Source organism: Dromiciops gliroides, chromosome 2, assembly GCF_019393635.1.
Source record: "Dromiciops gliroides isolate mDroGli1 chromosome 2, mDroGli1.pri, whole genome shotgun sequence".
Taxonomy (NCBI): domain Eukaryota; kingdom Metazoa; phylum Chordata; class Mammalia; order Microbiotheria; family Microbiotheriidae; genus Dromiciops; species Dromiciops gliroides.
Window position 1 is genome coordinate 294,602,036 of NC_057862.1, and position 24,834 is coordinate 294,626,869.

General features: G+C 38.6%; 1 pseudogene; it reads left to right on the forward strand.

The window, feature by feature from the left end:
- The first annotated feature begins 710 nt into the window (after positions 1 to 710).
- On the forward strand, positions 711 to 1,403 carry LOC122744529 (annotated as a pseudogene).
- The last annotated feature ends 23,431 nt before the right edge of the window (positions 1,404 to 24,834 follow it).

Consider the following 24,834-nt stretch of genomic DNA (forward strand, 5'->3'; position numbering starts at 1 on the left):
TCAGCTCAGTTCTTTTCATCATCAATTCCTGAAAGTCCTCTCTTCAATTGAATTCTCATTTTTCCCTCTGACAGATTATACTCAGTTTTGTTGGGTAGGTTATTCTTTTTTTTGTTTTTGTTTTTGTTTTTTAGTGAGGCAATTGGGGTTAAGTGACTTGCCCAGGGTCACACAGCTAGTAAGTGTTAAGTGTCTGAGGCCGGATTTGAACTCAGGTACTCCTGACTCCAGTTCTGGTGCTCTATCCACTGCGCCACCTAGCTGCCCCTGGGTAGGTTATTCTTAATTGTAATCCCAGTTCCTTTGCTCTCCAGAATATCATATTCCAAGACCTCAGATCCTTTAATGTAGAAGCTGCTAGATCTTGGGTTATCTAGACTGTGACTCCACCATATTTGAATTGTTTCTTTCTGTCTGCTTGCAATATTTCCTCCTTGACCTGGGAGTTCTGGAATTTGGCTATAATATTCCTGGAAATTTTCATTTTAGGATCTCTTTCAGGAGGTGATTGGTGGATTCTTTCCATTTCTATTTTACCTTATGTTTCTAGAATATCAGGGCAATTTTCCCTGACAATTTCTTGGAAGATAATGTCTAAGCTCTTGTTTTGATCATGGTTTTCAGGTAGTACAATAATTTTCAAATTATCTCTTCTGGGGCCTATGGCTGTCAGAGCTGGGAGACTGACCCGAAACCTAAGCGAGATGGCCATGGAGGGTCACTGCTGGCTGCCTCTGGAGGCCAATCTTGAGTTCACCAACCAGTTTCTTAAAAAATTAGGTCTGCATCCCAACTGGCAGTTTGTTTATGTGTATGGTATAGAACATGAACTTCTTAGCATGGTGCCATGATGAGTCTGTGCAGTATTGCTTCTCTTTCCAATTACAGAAAAGTATGAAGTACTCAGAATAGAAGAGGAAGAAAAAATAAAATCAGATGGACAAGATGTCACGGAATAAGTATATTTCATGAAGCAAAACATCAGTAATGCCTGTGGAACAATCGGGCTGATCCACACCATTGCTAACAACAAAGACAAAGTGAATTTTGAATCTGGATCAACATTGAAAAAGTTTTTGGGAGAATCTCTAAGTACAAATTCTGAAGAAAGAGCCAGATACCTAGAAAAATATGAAGCTATTTGAGTTACTCACGAATTGAGTGCCCATGAAGGTCAAACAGAGGCACCAAATATAGATAAAAAAGTAGATCTGCATTTTATTGCATTAGTTCATATAGATGGGCATCTCCATGAATTAGATGGGTGTAAGCCATTCCCAATTAACCATGGGAAAACTAGTGATGATACTTTATTAGAGGATGCCATAGAAGTTTGCAAGAAGTTCATGGAATGTGACCCAGAAGAATTAAGATTTAATTCAATTGTTCTTTTTGTAGCATAGCTTATGGATAGTGAAGACACCAGTTCTGTATTATTTGTAACAAAAATAAAATTGCTCCTGCCATATGCCAGTACTCACAAATTTTGATATTTTCATGATGATATTGATGATACTGACCAATAATAGTTTATGTGGATTAAATTTTGGAAAAAATTATTTCTCCTGGATCTATTTTGCAGGTCAGCTATTTTTCCAAAGCGATATTTCAAATTGACCTCTATTTTCTCATTCTTGAGAATGTCTTGATTTCTCATAAAGTCATTCAGCTCTGACATTCTTATATTCTGAAGACCTTTCTAGGTCTGGTACTCTATGATTCTATGGTTCTTATCATCATAGAAATAATTAGAGAGACACATGAATGTTAGTAAAATTTGGTGTTCCTTCTCTGGGTATGCATAGCCCCTGACTGTACTTTGGCCTCATTTTATCTCCCACAGAGTAATAGTTGGCAGTCACTAAATTGGACGGTACAATACTGATGCCATCACTTCCTATTTTGTGTTATCCAGGAATAATCTTTATGGAAAAAAGGAAATTCTTTCTTGCCACCCCCCCCAAATCCCAAAACAACAACAAGAAAAAAACACCCCAAACCAAACAAAACAAAAACACCTTTATTAACAAGTGTTCACTTTTGGTTTCCTTTCCCCTACTGCTCCCATTCCAAATTTCTATGTTACTCAAGATATTTAGGGCTCTCAGTAATCTCAGAGGGATAACTTAGCATCCTTAAGCTTATTCTGCCAAGAAGAAAGGCCAGTCATTTCCTGTGGGGTAGTGGGGGTTTCCAAGAAAACACCATTGCCCTAAATTTGGTGTTTTGTAAATGGATCTGACTGTGGTGCTTAGTAGAAAAAATGATGCTAAATTCCCTGTTTACCAGAAATACTGTTGGGTAAAAATTAACTGCTGTGGTCAAGGTTATCTTTTCTTACTAACACAACAGATGAACTAAGTGTAATTGGAGAGCAAAGTACAAATATGTTTACAACCAATATTTCTGTCAGAAAATTCATGTTTCACTACATATTGATGGAACTCTGTAGATTAATGTTGCTAGCCTGGGTTCCAAAAGGGGAAAACACAAACTCAGGTGTGGGGTATTTAAAGCACTTTTACCCATATAGATTGTTGTTATGTTCCTCAACATCAACTTCTGTTGTTTTGAGCATACATAGGGACATATATCAAAATAATTAAATCTGGAAGGGGCCTGAGAAAAATCATCTAGTCAAACCCCCTCTCTTTAGAGATCCAGAGAACTTAAATGGTTTGTACAAAGTCATACAGATAGTAAATGTGAGAACCTCTTATTCCTCTAGAGGTTTGTTATGCAGAGAGAATTTCACAGGGTTCTGGGGAAGGTAAGAATCTCTGACTGGAAAAGTTTGTATTTCAATTTCATAGACTAAAATTGAAAGACTGAACAATGTAGTTGGCTAGTGTGTTAGTCTCAGAATCAGAAATACCTAAATTCAAATCTTGCTTTTGATACCCCTAACACATATTGGCCATGGGGCCCTGGACAAATCACTTAATCCCTTAGTGGCTCAAAGAACTCTGTAAAGGTATATATGAAGGATTTTTTCAAACTCTTAAAATTGTAGGTGTAGACCAAAACCCAAAACCCAAAAACTAGCATTGCAGAGTTAGGAGGAAACTTGGAAGTTATAGAATTGGAGTCAGAAGGGAGCTCAGAGGCCATCTAGTTCAGACCATCCCAGAATCCTCTCTACACCATTCCTGAAAATGGTCATGGAAGCCTTTGCTTGAAGATGTGTTGTGAGGGGAAATGGAAGGCTTGTAGTAGTGACCTGTTCCACTTCTGGATAGCTCTAATTTTAGGAAACATTTTCTTTACTCTCAACTAATATTTGTCTCTTTTTAACCTCCATGAATGATTCCCATGACCAAGAAGGAGAAGCATAACTCTTCTTTCATATGTCAGTGCTTTAAATGCTTGAAGATAGTTATAATTCTCTCGTCAAGTCTTCTCTTTTTTTAGGCAAAACATCCCCATTCTCCTTAGATGATTCTCATACAAAATTATATAGCGACCCTCCATCCTATTGAATCCCCTCCTCTGACTGCTTTCTAGGCAAACAATCTTTTCAAAGTGTGGCCCATGGACCTCAAAACTTCATCACTCTTGATGTGGTCTTCAGAAGTGAGAAATTCATTAGGATAGTAACTTCACCACTATTGGACATTAACCTCTCTTAATGGAGCCTAAGGTAACATTAGTTTGATGACCCATATAGCATACATTCACTTATGTTGAGTATTGTGTCCCAGACCCTTTTCAAACTATCATATCATTTGTTCACCATCTTATGCATGCAAAGTTGATTTTTTTGGAAGCCTAGTGGAAGATTTCACATATATCTCCTTTAGATTTCATCTTATATGTTTCAGTTCAAACTTTTGGTCTTGAAAGATCTCTGGAATCCTAATTCTGGTATCCAACATGTTGACTATTTCTCTCAGCTTTGTGCCATCTTCCAATAGGATATAATCCACATATTTATTCCTATCATTGACAAAATTGTTAAAGAGCACAGGGCCAAATGTAGACCTCTGGTGTGCTCCGTTATCCACCTCTAGTTAAGTAGAGCTATTCATTAATGGCTATTCTTTCATTCTGGCCACTCAACCAGTTGGAAATCCACCCAACTATACCATTGTATAGCCTATATTTCTCAATCTTGACCACCTGAAAAGAAGGATATAGTTTGTAAAATTTCAGTAAAATATCCCTAAAAAATCTTTCATTAGATCCTACCATTTCCTCTCATTATTGTACCTTCTATCTCCGTTCCTTCTCAGCTCAACTTCTTGCAAAAGCCATCTATAATTGATGCTTCTACTTCCTTTCCTCTCAATTCCTTCTAAAGTCTTTGCCTTTTATCTTTGGACCTTGTACTTCTACTGCAAATCCTTTCTCTAAGATAGCCAATAATGTTTTACTAACCCAAACTCTTCCTTCTTGACTTTTCTGTGGCATTTGATACTGTTGATCATTTTCTCCTCTGGAATACTCCCTCCTCTCTGAGTTTTTGTGACTTTGCTCTATTTTGGTTCTTCAACCTGTCTGATCACTCAGTCTCCTTTCTGAATCTTACTCTACATCATCAAATGAGTGAATACATAAAAAACACTTATTAAGAGCTTACTATGTAAAAAAAAAAAAAGCCAAAAAAAAAAAAAGCAAAGCACTGTACTAAGTGCCAGGGATACACATAGAATATAAGTGCTGTAATTGACCTCGTGACTCAGGTTAGAGCAAAGACCTAGGTTTAAGGATTTACAGTAAATTGCTACTCAGGAGGCTAACACAAGCATTAACTTTTATACTATAGAGCACAGCAAGCAGGCAAAAAACAAGACCCCCCCCCCACACACATGCGCACACGCGCACACATGCATACACGCACACATGCACACACACTATATATATATATATATATATATATATATATATATATATATATATATATATATATATATATATATATATATATATATACATAGCAACACAAGATTCTATTGCCTAAGATCAGGGTTACTCATGTGAAGGAGTGACAAAATCTTGGTGGAAGTACATAGAGTGCAGTATGAGTGGGGAAATTTAAACCTTAAAAGATGGGCATGGTTAAGAACAGGTAATCAATGCCAGATATGGGAAGGTGTATTCCTAAGCAGACCCAGATGTGGTAGAGAAACTCCCCAGTTCCCTTATTGATGCCAGACTTGCTTGGAGGAATTTTTTAATCAGAAAATGTATGAGTGTCCAAATCCTTAATCAAGGACTCCAGAAGTGAGTGTCATGAGGCCTCTGCAGTAGATTAGAAGTCTCATCCAATAAGGAAATACAATTGTTCACACATTTGACATAGAGTTAGAATGAGTCAGGGCAGTGAAAAATATGGGTTATCTGTCATTCATTACATGTTTGTGGTCATTAGGAACATTAGGCTAAGTGTTTCCACATTGGAACTCTATTGTTGTTGTTAAAACATCAAGCAATATATTTTAAAAATCACAATTATCACAGTAAGACAGTATCTGCTCTCAAAGGTATATATTCTAAAGGGTTTTATCCTTGTATAATGGCTATGGGGGCTGGATTAGAAGCAAGACTAGTGGTATGTGTATGTATGGGTGGTGCCACTCTTGGGGGTCTTGGGCTTAGCTGCCTTTTGGTGGCAGTTTTTCAGCAATTAGTGTTGATGGTGTGCTAAGTGATTGCTTCCTTCAATGATGGCTGTGGGACCAGACTGGAAGCAGAAATAGAATACAGGTGTTCCCCACATCTCTTTCCTGAGTCCTCTTCTCTCTCTCTCTGTGTCTCTCTGTACTATACTCTCTCAGTGATCTCATCACCTTCTGTGTGCTCAATTATCATCTCTATATAGATAGCTCCCAGATCTAAATATCCTACTCAGTCCTGAGCTCTATCCTCATGTCACAAACTGCCTTTGGGTATTTTAGATTGGGTGCCCATAGACATCACAAACTATACATATCCAAAACAGAACTCAACATATTTACTCTCTATTGCCACCCATCTTCCAAACTTCCCTATTACGGTTGAGGTCACTACCATCCTTCTAGTCACTTAGGTTCAATTGGAGTGTCATTGCCAGTTGACCAGTTTTACTCATTCCACATATTTAATTGGTGGTCAAAGCTGAACAATTCTATCTCTACAACACTTCCTACCAAGATCCTCTCCTTTCCATTTATATACAAGCACTGCATTAATTCAGACCCTCATAACCATAGGGGTCAAATTTAATATGGGGAGAGTTAATTGGGTAGCTTGCCATAATATTGAGGTTCAGAAAATAATGAGGGACCTTTAGGTCCAAAGTTTCCTCCCCTCCAAACTGCATTTTTTATTTATTTCTCCCAGGCCAATAAGAAAGGAGATTAACAGCTTCTTTTCCACAAACAAATCAGGCTTTATTAATGGGAATAAAATACACAGCAAAGGTGAAATTAATTAAGCCAATGACAAGGGAATAGGGAAAGAGGAAAATGGATAAGCTCCCCTGACCTATTGCAATAGCCTCCTGATTGTTCTCAAGTCTCTCTGAAATCCAATCCATCATCCACACAGCTATAACCATCTCATATATCTAACTATATCATCCCCTCACTCTTCCCCTCACCCCCACCTCCCAACCACACCCATACCAATAAACTCCAGTGGCTCTCTCTTATTTCCAGGATCAAGTATAAATTCCTCTGTCTGGCAGCTAAACCTCTTTACTACTTGTTCCCCTGCTATCCTTCCTGTCTTCTTCCACTTAACTGCCCTCCATTCACCCTTTGGACTAGTCATACTGGCTTTCTTTCCATCCCTCACACACAGCAATCCAGCTCTCTTCTCTCTGCTTTTACAGTGGCTCTTCTTCTTTCTTGGAGGGCTAGCCCTCCTCACCTCCACCTCTTGGACTCCCTGGCTTCCTTCAGGTTTCCATTCAAGCATCACTTTCTGCATGAGGCCATTCCTAGTCTACCAAGTTACTAATAACACTTCCTCTAAAGTTAGCTTTTATTTAATATCTATCCATATTATATTTAATATCAATTATCTAATATTAATGTAATATATTTTATTAAATAACACAAAATTAGATATATCCAATAGAATATATAATCTAAATATAATATATTATCTAATCTATATCATCAATATCTTATATATGCCTCTATATGTACATGTTGCTTCCTCCATTAAAATGTAAGGTTCTTGAAGGCAGGGGACATTTTAACTTTTTCTTTGTATACTCAGTGCTTGGCACATTAAAAGTACTTAATGAATGCTTGTTGATTGACTGGTTGATCTATCTCTAGCTTTCCCTGCTGACAAAAATGGAAATAGAGTAGTTTTCTAGATAAATCCATGCTGGGCAGCTCTTTGTGTTCACTGTTCTTTTTCTATATGCCCACTAACCATCCCTTCTAGAATTTTTCCAGGAAGTTATGCTAACTAGTTCAAAGTTTTCTGATATTTTTCTATGATTTTTTCCTTTATTGATAATTACTGACAATGTATCATGTTCCTCTTTCAAGTCCTGAAGCACATTTCTTATTCTGTGCAATCTATCCAAGATCACTTACAGTAGCTCAGCAATCACATCATCTATCCATCTTTCAGTACCTGTGTATGTGGTAAGTCTGGACCTGATGACTTGAGTTCATCAAAGACAGCTAAGCATCCTTTTTATCTTTAATTTTAACTCTTTATTAGTCATTTAAAAATTCTGTTCTTTCTAATCAAAGGCCATTCTCTTTGGAACAGAGAAGTATGGATCAGGCTTGTCTATACTCCATCACAAGTTATTACCCTGTAGACCCAGAAGAACAGTGCTATCACTTTTTAATTGTGTTCTTGACTTATCCTGGACTTTAGCAATTGTATAACTATTCCTTTTTATTTTTTGTTTATTTATTTTTCTTTCTTTCTTTTTTTTGGCAGGGCAATGAGGGTTAAGTGACTTGCCCAGGGTCACACAGCTAGTAAGTGTCAAGTGTCTGAGCCCAAATTTGAACTCACATCCTCCTGAATCCAGGGCCGGTGCTTGAAACTATTCTTAAAAGGCCATGACCTCCTTTTATATTCTCTGTTTCCTACCCCTACCTCCATCTTCTGTATAAGTCTTTTAAAAATCAAAGTTGGCCAGTGAATTCCTTGTGTATGCATATAGATCTCCTTAGAAAGCTTTCACATTTCCTTCTCATGGAAATTGTTCCAGTTGGCTATCTTGTCCAACTTTTATCTTTCCATGCATCTTTTCTGAAGCATCCTTGTTGAGAGAATGCTGATCTGTGCTTGAAGGCTTCCCAAATTAGTATTTTAAGACAACCCATTCACATTTTTGACAATTTTGCTCACTGGGAATTGTTTTTTTAGGCTGAGAGAATGTTGTACATGCTGTACCTTCCACCCATTGTCCCTAGTTCTGTCTTCCAAGCATAATGAGAGGGTTGAGTTTGAAGATCCTTAAATCTCCTTCTAGTTCTAGCTCCTGTGATTCATCTTATCTCCCTTTCTCATCACAGTACTAGTAATATTTAATGACAACAATGATGTTTCTACCTTGTTGTTGGTTGGTTGTTTCAGTCATGTCTGACTCTCTATGACCCACTAGGGATACAAGTACAAAGACCAAAACAATCTCTACTCCCTAGGAGTTCATATTCTAATAAAACTCTTTTTTTCATCTTCTAAGAAGGAAGGTTTTGAGACCTTTTTGTCATGGTCCTTTATAATATGAAATGTTATGTGTTACACACAGTGCTTCAGATGTAGCTTGACTAGGGCAAAGAATACTGGGGATATCATTTCCCTCCCTTTTGATACTATATTTTTATTAATACAGCCTAAGATTGATTATAGTTCAGATTACATCATGAAAGTATAAGGGTGGTCCATTGAGTAAATCCACCAGTAAACGTATGTACCTTGGAAGATATAGCAGATGATCAGTGAACTATGTTCAGGACAGGTTAGGAGAAGGACAGCAGGTTCTATTTATAAACTGCCTTTTACTTTCAAGGATACTATACTGCTTATTTATATTAGAGCCCATTCTCTTAGCATAGTATCATACGTTTAGAGCTGGAAAGTGCTTAAAAGCCAACTAACTCAATTCTCTTCTTTTTTCTTTTCTTTTTTAGATGGTGATGTTGACATGCTAGAGGTTAAAAAAGTTGCATTTATGAGATATAGGATTCAAACTGAGGTCTTTTGACTCCTGAGTCAATGCTCTTTCCACAGTGGCATTCTATATGTCAGTGAACTATAGATTATCACAATCTCAGAAGGATCAAAATTTAAATTGACCTAAAAGTCAATAGAAAGATGCATGTGGGTTTCCTAAGGATGCAATTCATTCCTAAAGATGATGTGTTTGTGGTTAAATATCATATACTATACATCATCAGGGCCATGTGTGACTGGAAAAGGAGGTAGCATGTTTATACTAGTAAATGTTTAACAACCAGCTTTCTGGAAGGAAGATATATACATGACATACTTTTAAGTTTAATATGCATTATTAATATTTTATACATAACCTTCTTAAGTCTAGATAATCAACAAAACAATCAATCAAGTCCTGATTTGTTGCATTTGCCAGTTTTCAAAGTGTAAATGCTCAAACTGACAATTCAACTGGCTTTCATTAACCACTTGCATCAGGGTCCAAAACACCCCTGGATGTGGGTCATTTTAGCAAGAAGAAGTGTGATAAGAGCATAGTCTCTGTGCTGCACTGGTGTTTTTGAAATATTAGAAAATGAGAAAAGAAATTCTTGATGGTTGATTGATGGATCCATCATACATGGTTTATGGAAATGTAGGGATGAGAATATCATAGCATGAGTTAGTGCGAAAAGCTTATATTCTATACAAATGGGAAATTTAAAAGGATGAGATTACAGTGCTGTATGTCTAAATAAGACATTGCTAGTTCCTTTTCGTTTGTTTTTTATTAGGAATGAGACAATAATCATCAAACCGAGAAAACTATACAAAAAGAGAGCAGAAAATAAATTTTGTAGTGAAGCTGTGAATCTACTACATACAACTTGTTCCATTTAATATACATTCGATTTAATAAGGTAGTGCCTTTCTTGCCTTTCTTGTTTGTGTCACCCTCCAAACCCTCTTTTTGTTTTCATTGTGTAATTTTTACTCTTTTTTTTCTTTTAGTGAGGCAATTATGGTTAAGTGACTTGCCCAGGGTCACACAGCTAGTAAGTGTTAAGTGTCTGAGGCCGTATTTCAACTCAGATACTCCTGATTCCAGGGCTGGTGCTCTATCCACTGCGCCACCTAGCTGCCCCAATTTTTACTATTTTTGTTATTTCCCCCTAACTTTATTGATCCTGCCCGTGAAAGTATATCTTATTCTTTAGCTATAATCTTTCACTTCTCCAACAACAAGTGGGAGGCATGTTTCATCATCTCTCTTGTTGAGTTGTGATTACTCATTGCATTGATCAAGATTCTTAAGTCTTTCAGAGTTTTCTTTTCTCCTTATAATATCATTGTCATGGTTTTTCTAGCTTTACTTATTCACTTTGTAACAGTTAATAAAACTATTTATAGTTTTCTCTGAATCTATCTCTTTCATAGCTTCTTATAAATCAATTATATTCCATTATATTCATCTGTCATAGTTTAGCAATTCTTCAACAGTGGCTATCCACTTTGTTTCCAGTTCTTTCTAACAAGAAAAAGTGCTCCTTTGTGTTTGTGTGTGCATGTATGTATGTATATGTGTACATGTATGTATAAACACACACATATATTTTATACACATCTTCCCCCATTTTTTTCCTTTTTGACATATATGCCTAGAAATGTAATTTCAGTGTCAAAAGGTATACATAATTTAGTGACTTTGGGGGTTATAGTTGCAAATGTTTTTCCTGAATGGTTTGACCAATTAATAGCTCTGCCAATAGTGCATTAGTGTACCTTTTTATCCAGCCTTTATTATTATTATTATTATTATTATTTTTATTATTTTTTTTGCAGGGCAATGAGGGTTAAGTGACTTGTTCCGGGTCACACAGCTAGCGAGTGTCAAGTGTCTGAGGCTGGATTTGAACTCAGGTCCTCCTGGATCCAGGGTCAGTGCTTTATCAACTGTGCCACCTTGCTGCCCCCTCTATCCAGTCTTTTCAATAATTTTCCTAATTTGACATCTTTGTCCATCTTAATGGTTTTAGTCATTCAGTCAATAAACATCTATTAAGTACTTATTATGTTCCAGGCACTGTGTAAACACTGAGGAGACAAAAAGAAGCAAAAGACAGTCCCTACCCTGAAGGAACAAACAATCTAATAGGCATGAGAAGCAAACAAATATGTACAAGTAATCCATATATAGGATAAATGGTTGGTTGGTTGGCTGTTGACCTTCATCCTCAAAGAGGACCAAAATGGCATCACTGTGTTGGAATCAAGGTACAGTGTGTCTGACTCTCTGATCAGACCAATACAAGCTCAGATGGCTTTACTCCAGGTCAAGCACAAAGAGTCCACAGGAACATTTGGAGTGGAGATGTCTCTAAATTTGCACATCTCATGTTTCTTTTGAGTTATTGCAATTCTTCTTTGCTCATACAGCATAGAGCCTTCTTTGATACGAACATGCCATGTGGGGAAGTCATTTGCCAGTGTCTCCCATATCACATAATTGATTCCAAAGTTCTTCAGAGAGACCTTGAGAGTATTCTTGTATTGCTTCTTCTGATCCCCATGTGAGCATTTGCCCTATGTGAGTTTTCTGTAAAAGAGTCTTTTAGGCAAATATATGTTTGGCATTTGAACAATGTGGCTAGCTTATCAGAGTTGTGCTCTTTGTAGTAGAGTTTGAATGCTTGGTAGTTGAGTTCAATAAAGGACCTCAGTGTCTGGTGCTTTATCTTGACAGGTGATCTTCAGAATCTTACCAAGACAATTCAAATGGAAGTGATTCAATTTCCTGGCATGGCGCTGGTATACTTTGCACAATTCACAGGCATATAATAATGAAGTCAGCACAATAGCTGTGTAGACCTTCAGTTTGATACGTAGTCTAATACCCCTTCTCTCCCACACTTTTCTTCAAAGATTCACAAACACTGAGTTAGCTCTGGCTATGTGCACATCAACCTTATCATCTATATGTACATCCCTGGAAAGCGTACTGCCAAGGTAAGTGAACTTATCCATAGCATTCAATATTTATCCATTTGCTGTGATCAATGGTTGCACATATAAATAGTGTCATGCAGGCTGGTGGAGAAATTGCCTTCTTGGTGCTAATTGTTAAGCCAAAATTGGTACAAGTGGCAGAGAATCAAACCATACTTTGTTGCAATGTTGCCTCAGAGGCTATCATTTCAGAATCATGTGGGACCCCTATTGTTAGAGAGCATGATTTGGATAAAGATCCAGCCAAAGGAGACTGAGAAGGCCTTAGAAGACTAATAAGTAGGAGGAAAAGCAAGAAAAGGTGTTGTTCAGAAAAGCTAAAGATAAATGAGTATCAAGGAGAAGAGAATCATCAACATTGCAAAGGCTGAAGAGAGATTGAGAGTGTGCATTGAGCAAGACCATTGGATTTGACAACTAAGAGATAATGGGTAACTTTAGAGAGAGTAGTTTTGGTGGAATGATGAAGTTAGAAGCTAGATTGTAAAGGGTTAAGAAGAAAATCAGAGGAGAAAAAGTGATATTACCTATTGTATAGGCCATTTAGAGGCGTTTAACCACAAAAGGAAGAAGAGATATGAAATACGAGTGGGAATATAAGGATCAAGTGAAGGCTTTTTGAGGATGGGGAGACCAGGGCATGCCTGTAGTAAGTAGGGAAGGAGTCAGAAGAAAGACAGTGATTGAAAATTAGTGATAGTGTGGGGATGATAGAGGGGCAATTTATTAGTTGAGATGGTTTGGAATAGGATTTGCCCACTCGTTCTTTAGGATTAGATTATTTAATTTCGAATTAATTTTTTATCTATGTTTCCAAAGCACTTTATTGTATGTGATTTTTATTTTATTATGGTCTGAAAGGATGCATTTAATAGTTCTGCTTTCCTGTATTTGGTTGGTTTTATGCCCTAATGCAAGGTCAATTTTTGTGTGGGTGCCTCTGAGAAAATGCATAGTCCATCCAACTCCCATTCAATTTCCCCCAGAGGTCTATCATATTTAACTTTTCTAAAATTCCATTGATCTCCTTAACTTATTTCTTGTTAATTTTTGGTTAGATTTATCTAGTTACAAAAGGTGAAACCTGAGGTCCCTCACTAGTATAGTTTTACTGTCTTTCCTCCTATAACTCATTTAACTTTTCCTTGAAAAAACTGGATGCTATACTCTTTGGTGCTTATATTTTTAGCATTGATATTACTTCATTGCCATAGTAGAACATTTTAGTAAAATGTAGTTTCCCTGCTTATCTCTTTTAATTAGATCTATTTTTGCTTTTACTTTGTTTGAGATCATGATTACTGCCCCACACTTTTTGATGACTCTTGTTCTTATATATTTCTATCAGTTCCCTATAGGTCTTGACATTTATCAGAGAAATTTGCTGCAAATATTTTTGCTGAACTCTTTCCTTCTAATTGCTTTTGTGTGTGCTTAAGCTCTAGAGAGTTCATCATAAGGCCAGGAAAATGTAACTTTAAGGCCTGCCTCTGACCCAGAATGGCTGTGTGACTCCAGAGAATTCATTTAACCTCTCAGTGTATCTCTCTAAGTCTATAATTTATAGAGAAGGAAATTATCTGCATTGGTACAGAAAGTGTATCCTTATTGGGAGATTCCCTAGACCAGTGAAATCGCAGGTCCAGTTCCTATCCCCTTCCTTTTGCCCTTATTTCACCATACTGGTAATTTTTTGTTCAAATCTTTCCCTCTAAGGATTCAGTGTGATATAGTAGATAGAAAGTCAACCTCCAAACCATGAAGAGTTGGGAAGAATCTGGAAAACACTTAAGTTCAGTTTTGACACATACTGAACTGGCTTTGTGACCCTTGGTCAGTCACTGAACCTCTCAGTATCCTCAGGCAATTCTCCAAGAAAACCCACTACTGAGCAGGTTCCAATCTATAACCTTAGAAAGTTTCTTTATCAGGAATTTTGTATACCAATGAAATCAAAGGATTCTTTCCCATTAATTGCAGCCCCACCCAGTCCTTCTCCATACTAGATTATAGTTTCCTTAGAGAAAGGCTTGTGCTACTAATATTTGTATCCCCAGTACTAAGCATTATTACTTGCACATAGAGTCTGAATACATACTTGCTACATTTAGTTGAAGAGGAAGGAGCCCTATAACTCACTCTGTAGACCTGACCTCCTTGTAAATCCATTCAGGATTTCAACAGACCTGTTAGAGGGGGCAGGAGTGGTAAGTTCAACCAGCAGGAGAGAGATTCCCACAAATGTTCTAGTTTTCCTTATCCTGACTATGTCTGGAAGTGAAGAAGGCACACTCTAGGCTTGGCCAGCAAATGTAAAGAAGACGGAGAGTTCAGACACTTTCCCAGCAGAAATGAATATCTAACTGGCCTTGAGGGGTAGGCTCAGGTCATTCCCTGATATTGCTCAACCTGTTTTTACTGGTAAAACACTTACAGTAATGGTCCTTATGATGTAGGTGGAAAGGGCAAACAATTCAACAAATATTTTAAAAATAAATAATATTAGAAAGGAAGAGAAGGAATATGTTGAGGCAGAAAAAATGCTGGGCATAGAATCAGGAAGATGGGTTCAAATCCCATATGTGACAATTACCAGCTATGTGATTCTGGTTAGTTCACTTTGCTTCAGGCAACTCTCTCAGACTACAGGGGCAAGATATTCCAAAGTGATATATATGCTAGGTGTTGTACTGGTCCACTGTACTTAGGCCCCTTTGTTGGAGGTAAGGTGGCGTCCTGGAGAAGGTACAGGAATTGATATCAGGGTACTGGAGTGTGAATCTCAGTTCTGACCTGGGTAGTTGTATGACCATGGGGAAGTCACGGAACCACAGGATACAAGAACCAGAATCAACCAAGCTGTCTGTCATGTGCATGGCACAGTGCTAAATGTCCTGGAAAAAATGGCATATCATCTAGCCTAATGTCTTCATTATTCACATAGGGAAACTGAGGCAAATTCATATAATGTTGAAGTGACAAAGCAGTGTCTAGAATGCAAGTTGTTTGGCAAAATCCACTATAGTACAGTGTCATCCCTTAAATTTTCTTAGCCTTGGTTTCCTAACCTCTTAAATGGGGATAATATAGCTTGCTCTACCTACTTCATGGGACTGACATAAGGAAAATGCTCTGTTGTAAATGATTATTATTATGTAGTCTTTTCAGCAAGTGTGCTCTAGTCCAGTGAATGACTTTCAGGATAACGTATGCTCACTCAGGCGAGTGTCACACTTTTCTATATTCATCCTTAGTGATAGAAATCTTTCTAAAGCTGATTGCACACATCCCTGTCTTGGTAAACAGAAGATGCCAAAGCATAATCTACCTTTTTTTGGGCAACACAGATTCAGGATGCCTTCATGGTGAAGTCCTAGGGAGCTGCATAATACACATAGAAGTCACTTTAAGGAACTTCCCCAGAGGCTACACAGCTAGCAAATTTCTGAGGTAGGATTGGAACCCAGGTCAAAATGAAGCCCGCCTCAGCACTCTATATCCCCCTCTCCCACCAAAGCCTTTGGGATTTATGCTTATGATCAGCAATAATAACAACCCACATTTCTATAGCACCACGTTTTTAGTGTGGTGAATCTGGTCATTGCTCCAGGAAAATTGATCAAAGGGTGTCAGCTCCCCAGTATACTTTTCTCAAAATGTTCTAGTGAAGGTCATAACAGTATCTGTACACAGGTACTGTCATCACCCTCACTCACTCAATCAGTGAATAAGCATTTAATTATTTATTGTATGCTAGGTACTATGCTAAGTACTAGGGACACAGAGGCAACAATTAGTTCCCTGTCCTTTAGAAGCATACATTCTGGGGCAGCTAGTTGGCATAGTGGATAAAGCACTGGCCCTGGATTCAGGAGGACCTGAGTTCAAAGCCGGCCTCAAACACTTGATACTAGCTGTGTGACCTTGGGGAAGTCACTTAACCCTCATTGCCCTGCAAAAAAACAAAAACAAAAACAAAAACAAAAACAATGGAAGCATACATTCTAATGAAGGAAATACCATGTAAATGATTACCTACATGCAACATATGTATATGAGATAATTTCCAAAGGAAGGTACGAGCAGGGGGAGGGAGAACCTAGAAAAGCTTCCCATAAAGGTGTGGATCTGAGCTGGCTTGAAGCCAGTTTACAGATGTAGAAACAGCCTCAGAGTGGTAAAATAATTCACTCAAAGTCACACAGTAAATGGCAGAGCTGGGGCGAAAACTCAGGACTCCTGACTTTTATGTCCAGTGTTCTGTCCTCTCCATTGGGATGGTTTTTGACAATGGTGTTTGGTTAATGGGAATATTCTCAGTATCTAATGAAGTATCTAAGGAAAATACCTCTAGTCTCCAGGAATTAAGTATGTTGTGATTTTTTACATTTGTTCTTGACAGGTTTTAACTTTTTCCTCGATGTGTGTTCCACTTGCTGCTATCACTGTACTTGGGGCAGCTTGGTGACACAGTGGATAGAGCACTAGACCTTAAGTCATGAGGACCTATGTTCAAATCCAGCCTCAGATACTTGACATTTACTAGCTATATGACCCTGGGCAAGTTACTTAACCCCAATGGCCTCGAACATCTGGGATCATCTCCAGTTGTCTTGATGGATATCTTGCCACTGGACCCAGATGGCTCTGGAGGAGAGAGTGAAGTTGATGACCTTGCATAGCCCTGTCTCACTTAAATCCAATTCACTGCATGTCATGACATCACCTTCTGATATCATGGTCTTCTTCTAGAACAAAGGTCCAACAATAATCACTGTGCTTGGAGCAGCAAACCTCCTTTCCTTCCACAAGGAGTTCACTGCTTCCATCAGATGTGGATTGAGGAGCCAGCTGACTAAAAGCCCACCTGCCTTTTCTGGGAATAAAGTAAACAGTCTTCAATGCAGGGAATTTGTGACATCTGGTATGACTGCTCAGCAGCTTCTTCTGTTTCTTTCTTTCTTTTTTTTTTAAACTTCCTTCCTGGTTCTTGGCTATGTTCCGATAAGTAATCATCCAGTTAAATGAGATATTACTCTATTTGTAAACAGATCCTGGACCCTAAAACTTCCCAGCAGAGATGATAGAAATTTAACTTTTTACAGTTGGAAGGGATTGTAGAGGTCATCTTGTCCAACTTCCCTCCCAGGGTGGGAATACTTTAGTTAGTATCCCTGCTTAAACACCTTCAGTCATGGGGATTGCAAAACAGCCTTGTCAGGTGGGTAGGATAAGTATAATTATCATTCTTTTATAGATTAAGGAATCAAGGCTCAGAGAAATGAATTGTTATGCTCATCATCACAAAACTAGTAAATGTGGGATCTGAAACCTGAACCAAGTTCTTCAGACTCAAATTCAGTGCTCTTTCCATTCTATTCATGTCTCTCTAGACATCATCACTTCCTCCAGTCTCCCTTAAGCCCTGTAGGTGCATCATCCAATCCTCCATAAAACATTATTTTGAGTCCCTCATCATTCTCATCCCTTGCTTCTGGATTTGATGTAGCTGGTCATTTTCCTTTATAATCAGCCAATCAGCCACTACTTACATTCTAACAGGGAAATAACACATACGTCTATAGGTATACACAATAGATACAAGGGGAATGGAAGGCATTCCTAGCAGTTTGGGGAAGGTGAAAAAATTTAGCACAGTATATGGTACTTATAAATGTGATTGATAGCCTAAAAGACACTGAATGGAGAACAGAATAATTCCTCTTCATCTCCAAAAAAAATGTTCTTTCTCTGATGGGATGGGCAATAAAGTCCCTTAAGAACATGAATTCCAAGGCTGTAGGAAATGATTCCTGTCTGATTTTTATAAGAAAAATAGTAACAATAACTCTCATGTCTATAGAACTTTGAGGTTGACAAAGACATGAATTATCAGTGAATATTCTACAAGCATTTAAGTGTGTACTTTGTGCCAAGCACTGTGTGCTAAGCACTGAAAATACAAAGAAAGACAAAAAATGGTCCTTGCATTCAAGGAGTTTACAATCCAATGGGGAGACTCCATGTAAACAGCTACATGTAAATAGGATAAATTGGAGATAATCAACCTCTTCATTTTACAGATAAAGAAACTGAGGCCTAAAGAGTTAAAGTGATTTGTCCAGTCACACAGCTAATAAATAGAAGGATTAGAATCCAAAACTAAAGTCCTCTGGCTCCAAATCTGGTGTTCATTCCCACAACACCACATTATACAAGTATTATCCCCATTTTGCAGATGAAGAAAGTGAGACTTGAAGTCACTTGTCCTTCAATGCATAGTTAATAAATGTCTGAGTTGAAATTTGAATCCAGGTCTCCTAAACCAAAGTCCAGTGCTCTCCTTACTCTACCACACTTCATGCTGAGTTCCTTGCTAAACTGATTGATACTTAAGGGATCCATAGACATCATTAACCTTTTGGCAGTGCGTACCTCAAGAAACTTGGAGGCCATTTTAAATTGAGTCAAATACCAATGATTTAAGCCAATTAAAAAACCTTTCATTCAAAGTAGGGGGAGGGGAATATTCTTTTATTTGTTTCATAACATACTATGTTAATTTATTTGTTTTGACTTGCATCTTTTAAATACAGTTTCATCATGTAGTGTGTTTTCCATCTTATCCTGTTACATGGGCAGGAGACCTGGTATTTATTTACTTGTGGGATACTTCCCATCCCCAAAGGCCCATTTAATCATCTGGGCAGGGATGGAGTATTTTTATAGCCTGTGCTCTCTGGTGCCTCCCTTCCTTCTCTGCTTTCACTCCCCCTGTTCTTTTGAACAGATGCCATGGTAGCATACTTACCTTTGACTTCTACACCAGAGCCAATGCCATAGTAGGGAGCACGTGGGGTCCACCACTTTCAATCCCCTGAATGGAATGACCAGCATTCCTTTCCAAATAATTCTGGCCTTGACTCAGGAAATGGGAGCAGAACTCACAATGGTCAAGGAGTGATTGCAACACCAGTACAGATGCCTGAAGGGCTGATGATCCAGGATGGGCTTGACACACAGGCTTTTTAGAAGAGGATATAAGAAATCAATCTATCAATGAACAAGGATGGACTGAACACCTGCTCTGTGGAAAGGCTTATTCTAGGAAAAGCTCTATGGGGACCATGCCATAAAAGATTGGTGTAAGACCTTGGGGTGTTTACCTTGAGGAAGAGGATTGAGGGTAGACGTGTGTAGAAGCTATAGAAAAGCATATAAATATTATACATCAATACATATATAACACATAAATATTTATAATATAGAATATATAAATACATAATACAAACAAAATTCTGCAAACAATTAGAGCTATTTAAGAGTAGAATGGACTACTTCAGGTGGTAGGAAGTGACTTCCTCCTTAGAGATCATCAGGGAAAGTCTATCTATGACTCTTTTTGGGGAATACTCTGTGGGGTCTCTTCTGAGTCTGAGATATTGTCATTCTTGGAGGGGAGTCTTGAACTAGATCATGAAGGATGGATAGACTTTGGAGACGTAGTGAGAATGGAAAAGCAACTCAGGAAAGGAAGTAGTAGCAAGAGGGAGAAGAGTAGTAAGGATAAGGAATGAGTCAGGTGGGTGCTGGGCATGTTAAAGAACCTGGTCTAGATTAAACCATGTATAGATCTAGTAGAGATGTCAGATTAGATGAGGAGGGTTTGGATAAGGTGGCCTCTTAGACCCCTTCCCCATTTTTTTTTAATATCAAACAAACAAATAAACTTAAAAAATGGACACATTACCTCATCTTAAGCAATTTATGAAAGGATCTTTTCTTTCTCCTTCCGGTCTCCTTTGTTCCTTTGTTCCTTCATTCCTTCATTCCTTCATTCCTTCGTTCCTTCGTTCCTTTGTTCCTTCATTCCTTCATTCCTTCTTTCCTTTGTCCTTCATTCCTTCGTCCCTTCATTCCTTCCTTCCTTTGTTTGTTCCTTCCTTCCTTCCTCTTGAATGATGAATGAAACACAATTCCATCCCTCAAGAAGCTTAGATGCTACTAGAGGAAATAGGACATGTACACATGAATTATGGAATCAAAGAAGTAACTTTGTCTATCTGGGCACCTATGGTTTATGTTCTAAACTTCCTTCCAGTGATAATATTCGACAATTCTTTGATTCCATAATTCATGTGTACATGCCCTATTTCCTCTAGTAGAATCTAAGCTTCTTGAGGGCTGGAATTGTGTTTGGCCAAAAAGACACAACAAGGCATTGGATTTATGGCTCAACTCAGGCTCAGTGAGTAGGGGGCAGACTATGTAAGTTTAAAGGACACAGAGATTGTCAGTCTCGGTTTTTAAGGAGAATTAGAGAAAGCTTCATGGAGTCTTGGAAGACTCCATGGAGGAAGTGGGATTTAAGTTGGGCCTTGGAGTCTGGGTAGGATTTGGAAAGGTAGAAAAGAGTTGTGCTGATAGAGGAAGGGAAGGGGAAGCATTTCAGTCAAAGAGAATGGCCTAGAAGACCAAGTAGGTAATAGGAAATAACATTTACATCAATTTACAGCATGCCCCTGGCCAGGGTTAAATAGGGACAGGTTGTAACTGGATTTGAGACCTCCAAACCTCCTTAACAATAGCAAGGAATGGGGCTAATACCATAGAGGATCTTTGGGGGATCCTGTACCTGTTAGTTTGTATTTCTCATTGCTCAGCAGCTAGTTGGTGAGTGGGCTGGGAGGAATCTGCTCATGCCTGACTTTTATAGGAATCAGTCAGAGTTCTAGGAGGTGTAATGCCCTGAGATGATGCCCAATAGCAAATTTCTGGGGTTTTTTTGAAACTTGTCACAAAGAAGGGGGGGCTCTGTGAAAGGCAGTGATTCACAGTATCCTTCTCAATAGACCCTCTTACAATCCCAGGAACCCAACAAACAGCAGAGGGATAAATGGACAGAAGTCCAACATCAAGCAGTTGAGATTTATGATAGGGAAAAGAGGCTGATGACTAAGACCGCCCACTTACATTGTTATTACTTAATATTCCTGGAAAATCATTGACAAGATAAACACTTGGCAAGACCATTGATAGACAGAGTTTAGCTTAGTATTAAGTACATTTCCAAGTACTACTTAATACTCGCCTCTTCCAAGATGCTTGACTAACTCTACCTGGCTCTGGTCACTCCCATTACACCTACGCTTGAATGGTACCATACAAACAGAATGCCAAGATGGCATGGAATGTTTGAATGCTTTCCTTCTGAAGAGTTGTGCTCTTCAGGATTTTCCTCTTTCTTAAATATTAATTTCAACACCATTCTCTTCTTTTAAAAAGAAACAAAAAACTTCCTTCTGCAAAAGCAAAGCAAAGCCCAAACTTAGCCTGGCATTCTAGGCCACAAAATTTACTCCAATCTATCTTTTCAGCTTGATTTAATGATGATGGGCATGCACACTAGTCATTTGTATAACACCTTAACATTTCCAACGAGCTTTTTTTTTTTTGAAGGGCAATGAGGGTTAAGTGACTTGCCCAGGGTCACACAGCTAGTACATGTCAAGTGTCTGAGGCCGGATTTGAACTCAGGTACTCCTGAATCCAGGGCTGGTGTTTTACCACTGCACCATCTAGCTGCCCCTCCAAAGAGCTTTTATACATAGTATCTCATTTAATCTTCACAGCAACCCTGAGAAATAGGTATTTCATGTGTTGGTATGTCTATTTTTACTGCTAAGGTATTTGAGGTGCTTGTGGAGGTTAAGTATAAATAAATAAATGAAGATATGTAAAAATGAATAATATATAAATAAGGTATTACAAATAAAAAATATCCGAGGTGGGACTCAGACCCAGGTTTTCTCCTGACTTCAAGCCCAGTACTCTTTCTATCCTATTATACCACCTGATAGAAAGTCAGAATGGAAAAGAGACTGGGAGGTCATCTCCTCCCTAAAGATGAAGCAGTCTACCCAAGGCACCCTCTCTGGACCTTGGTTTCCTCATGTATAAAATGAGGGAGTCAGACTGGGTAATCTCCAAGATCCTTTCCTGTTTGGAACCCTGATTCTATGGCCTAAGGTTCTAGTATCACAGAATCTCTAAGTCCAAAGAGACTTCAGAGTCAAATGTCAAATTCTTACTTCAACAGAAATTCCCTCTCAACAAGGAGGACACTTTGTGAAGACCTCCAGTGAAGAGGTGGCTGCTTACTTCTTGTGCTTGACAGCTTACCTGGAACCTAAATCTGCCTCTCTCTGACTTCTATCCAATATTCTTAGTCCCATTCTCTGGTGCCAGAGGAAGAATTCAGTCTCAATCTCTCTTTCAGGAGAGTCTTTCCAATAGTTTAAGGCAGCTATCATGTCCTCCCCAAATCTTCTCCATTTAATAGAGAGCTGGGATTCAGACCTCTTTCTTCCAGTTATGAGGCCAGTCTTCTTTGCACTCTAACCCTGCTCCTTCCTCTTTTTTACACAGCTGCCCTGCCCCCCAAAAACTTAGTTGAATTGTTGTTGAGTGGTTGAGTGATTTTAGCTGTTTCTGTTCGGGTTTTTGATTTTTTTGGCAAAGTTGCTGGAGTGCTTTGCCATTTCCTTCTCCAACTCACTTTACAGATGAGAAAACTGAGGCAAACAAGGTTAAGTGATTTGTACAGGATCACACAACTAGTAAGTATCTGAGGCCAGATTTGAACTCAGGAAGATGAGTCTCCCTTGGTCCAGTCCTTGAACCCAGTCCACTGAGCTACCTACCTGTCCCATGCCTAGCACATAGTAAATGCTTAATAAAGATGAAGCCTCTACAGAAAGTCACAGCTTCTAGTGACCTTCATCTGAAACTGTCACCTAGTTCACTATTTTATATATATTTGTGTTTTTTAACTTTATATTTATGCTGTATTCATTTTCACATGCCCTTGTTTTCTCCCCATTGGAATGTAAGCTCTTTGGGAACAGGGATTGTTTTCATTCTTTATACTTTTATCACTGAGTCTGCTGCCTAGTAGGCACTTAACAAAAACTTGTTGATTGCTTGGTTGAATGGTCTTTCTGGCATCAGCTATTAGGGTCCAGATAATTTTTCTCTGAACTGGAAGCCTTTCCCTGGCCCTTAAAATCTCCCTAACTTGGCTTGTTGAGCTACTGGTAATTCTGGCCCAGCTCTCAGGGGCTCTGAAGGTAAATGAGCCATGAGGCTGAGGGTTTCTATGAGACAGAGCCCCAAGCCTAAAGGCAGCCAGCAACTAGCAGATGTTCCTTGCAGATATAAAGAGGACATTGTGTTGTTCGAATTAAAGTTTAAGGGCTAGTGAAGTGGGTGTTTTTGCTACCTAAACCCTCCTGTTGACAAATGGCTCCCAGCTGTCAATTGCTGTGCTCTGTGGACAACAGGACTTAAGCTTTTCTTCTCAGGACAGCAACTTCTAAATTGTCCCTGAAGGCAATACTTGGTTATTTTGTTTAGACCAGTCACTGTGCAAGAGTCCAGCCTAGTCCAGTTCAGCCCAGCTCAGGCTGCACAAGGAGAAAAGCCATGTCCTCTCTCACCCTATCTTTATTTTATTGTTTTGTGGTTGAGAAAAGAAATGGTTTGGAGGGAATTAATTTTTCCAAATTGTTGAACAGAGCATGTTTGGAAGGAAAACACATTGCTTACATTTCAGAAAAATTATCCATACTATATAATAAAAGGCACCCTAAGCTCGTGACTCAGCCGCTGCAGATATACATCTTTGCTGAATTTATGAGGCCTTGTAAAATAGCATCTTGTTAATTGAAAGTTTCTCTTGCTAATTTTTCTTCTATTTTATTTGTCTAATAAAGTTAGAGATGGTCTCCTTCATGAGAAAAGATGCCTCATATGGTTTTTATAGGATGTTGGCTATAGCATGGTCAAATATAAGACAGAATTCAGTAGCACTCTGAACTCTGAATCTACTTATCTGGGTTCAAGTCTCAGTGACACCCCTGAGGGACAGTATAGTATAGGTCACAGAGAGCTGGCCTTGAAGCCAGAGAGACCCTGGGGTTCAGGTCCTGCCTCTGGAAAGACCCTGGGCAAGTCACTTAACTCTTCAGTGTTCTAAGATTACCAGCTATAAAGAAGGTGTCAACATGCATTTGTAGAGAGAATTTCCTCACTCCAAAGTTCCCTGGACCAAGGAAATCACAGTTCCAACCTCTAGTCCCTTTGGAGCTTTTAAAATGGAATCCTTCTAATTTAAAGCTTCTCTCGCTAATTTTCAGTCCATTTTATTTGCTCAATAAAACCATGGTATCCTGGCCATAGCACAGAATGCAGTAGAACATGAGCCAATCATGGACATTAACCAAAAGGGCTTAGTGATTGGGCAGATTAGAAGAACCTTGTTGAAATAGAATTGCCTAGAATATACTCACAATGGATGGAGCCCAGAGGGTCCAAGTCCATTTTGCCAATGATCTAGTAAGATAAATGGAAGAAACCTGTAAATATCACTTTGTGATATGGACAGTGAGCACTGGAAGAGACCTTGGGATCACAGCACAGAAAGTGTCAGAGCTGGGAAGATCATAGATTTAGAAGTGGAAGGGTCATCTGGTCCAATCTCATTGTTTTATAGATGAAAAAACTGAAGTGAAGAGACTTCCTGGAGATCACATAAAGCATCTGGGATTTGAAACCAGGATCTCTGGCTCCCAATCCAGTACTCTTTGTACTACGCCATATTGATAGATCAGAGATTATAGCTGAAAGCACCCACAGGGGTTTAGTCCA